Source organism: Poecilia latipinna, unplaced genomic scaffold, assembly GCF_001443285.1.
Source record: "Poecilia latipinna isolate Pla-1442-1.1 unplaced genomic scaffold, P_latipinna-1.0 Scaffold3872, whole genome shotgun sequence".
Taxonomy (NCBI): domain Eukaryota; kingdom Metazoa; phylum Chordata; class Actinopteri; order Cyprinodontiformes; family Poeciliidae; genus Poecilia; species Poecilia latipinna.
The window spans coordinates 44,455-47,197 of NW_015116488.1; positions in this window are offsets into that span (position 1 = coordinate 44,455).

The following is a 2,743-nucleotide window of genomic DNA, read 5'->3' on the forward strand; positions in this document are numbered from 1 at the left end:
GTTGACATCATGGTTCCAAGCAACAGCAAACACCTCTTGTGCCCTTCATGGATGCTGAGGAAAGTGGCTTACATTCCAAAACAATTTCTTATTGATTTAAAAATCAGTCAGCACTGACACAGAGATAAATCAGGATGAATCACCATTATTAACCATCTTCTTTGTTTCATTTTGTCAAAAGATGGCTAAATAAGAATTTATTGTTTTGAGCTGATTGTCTTAAAGAAATGAAACTATGAAATTTGCAAAATGTGACTCATAATTATTAGTAAACTGATGAATAAAATGAGCTGTGCAGATTATGCAGTGCCCCCCTCTCACTGCCTTACCTCTCTTCCATCCTTAACCTAACTGTGCTGAATATGCAGCACCGTTAAGATACATCTGGACCCACGTGGCCACTTAGGAAACATTTAAATACCAGGTCTGGATGATACAGGATCATGCAACAGGACGCTTGAAATTTGATCTCTCAATACTGATGTTGATGCCCTGGCATCTGTAATATTACCAGGCCATGTTATCATGTTATAGTGTTTTCATATAGTATTGGTTGGTGTAATGGTATTCTCTAATTGCTTCCCAACAGCATGTGTTTTGTCACCATGAGTTATCCAGTTTTAAATAAAAAAGGCAATCTGGATGCAGATATTTTCTAAAAAGCTACTTGTTGAACATTGTTCTTTAGAAAACATGCATGTCCAACCAGGCTACACCTGGTGTTAACTTGTCCATACTGATTTTCAAAAGTTGTGATCCATGAGTACTGTCTGTTCCCTCTATCAGCTTGACTTAAACCTCCAATTACTTACGTGGGACCAATGAGTGAATAAACTTGTCCTCGCTATGCTGGGATCTCAGTGGGAACTTGTTCATACATGCAGTGGATGGAGCTCTGTCATTCAGACAATAAGTGGATATCACTCTACAAAGGCTTCTGAATATGACTGTTTCACCAAAACTCTTTTTTTGGGGGAGTGTTCGTCTTGAATAACCAAGAAAACAAAGTCAAAATCATCAGTCCATTTTATTAAAGCCAAATAAGTGATAACAAGGATAACAACAAACTTTGAACATTTATTCTTTCTTTATAGTTGATAAACAGCTCAGTTTTGCAAATACTTTTTTTCTGTGCAACATAGTCATATTTATCAGTTTTCATTATGTTTGACCTGCATTTCTCTGGTTTTAATCACATCATAGGGATTTCAGGGATATTACAATTCAATCCACTGTTCTTCCCAAGGGATGTTAAATCAAACTTTAATGGCTGTTTGGGCATTAGCAGTTTTATTTTGATGGGATTTTATTATCCTTCAACTAAAGACAAAAACAAAATCTCCACCTGCTGCAAAGCAAAATTAATATAAGGGATTTTTTTTTTTAATATGGATGTCAGATGTTTGTTTCTGTTACAAGAGTATGAATATCAAAAGGCAGAGATTACTGCAGGAAAATCCATGTGGAGATATGACTGAAGAACATAGAATGTTTTCTGCTTGTAGTTTATTTTTATATGTTTTTTGTAAACTGTAAAATAATTCCATGAATATTTTTAATACAGTAAAATAATTTTGTATACAATAACTATCAAAGGTTTGTACACACTTATGCCCTTATTTTGTTTGTGAAATTTACAAGACAAAACACTTTATTGCATTGACCTGTTGAATTGAACCAGTCAGGTAACTTAATGCTGATATTTGACATTGCAAAGATGACTTCCTGAAGGTCAAAGTGAGCATCACAGGGGACTGAAGAGAATTTCTTTAGACAGCAAAAGCTGCCGAGAGAGAAGGTAGAGGAGCCAGATTATTTCTCAGATTATCTGTCTCATATTATACTGTCACAACATGGTGGCAGTTTTAATAAATGTGGAAAAAATATTTTAAATGTAAAAGTTACATCCTGTAGCTTTAAAGCAGCCAAAGACAGCTACTGATCAAAACCAAGAAATGGTTTTGATCATGCTCCTTCATACATCTGGTTCCTATGATGCAGCTTAATCCATTACCAAAGTGTTTCTCAGGGTCTTGTTTTGAAGTTTATTATCCAGTTTTCTTTAGTTTTTATTCTTTGTTTAAATCTGCTTTGTTTTGGCTTTCCTTTTGTTCAGTCCTTAGTTATTGTAGTTTAATCCTGTTCCTTATGTCTAGTTATTTTTGTTAGTGTTAGATTTATTTTTCTAGTTCCCTGTTTTTTCTCCCTCACCCTCCGGTGTCTCTGTCTCTCTCTCTCTCTCCCTCCCCTCACACCTGCAACCTGTTAGCCAGTCAGACCAGGTCTACTGTTCCAGCATTCACCCTCACACCTCTCCTGCTTTCACTCCTTGCTGGTTCCTCCTGCAATGTTCCTCTGTGTAACCAGTTCCTTCAGTTCTGCTTATGCAACTTCCTGTTAATGACCATCTGTTCATTAAGAGATCACCATGTACTTGATGCCTCTCCCTCTCTGCATCTGGGTCCGTGTACCCTCCTTAAATCAGGACAGTGCTTTACTTTGTTCAACTTTAGAAATATCATAGTTTGGAAGAAACAAAACTGCCAGTGTGTCACAGTAAACAGGCACTTGGTACTTATAATTACAACATATATTTATGGAAGCTGATTATTTTCCACTTAATCATAAAACATTTTTACACCATTAAATTGAGATTGTTTCATACAGTGTTTTCTTTCACAAAAAAGACAATATATTAAACAATGATTACATATGTACACAAAAATTAATGTCTTATTCCAAG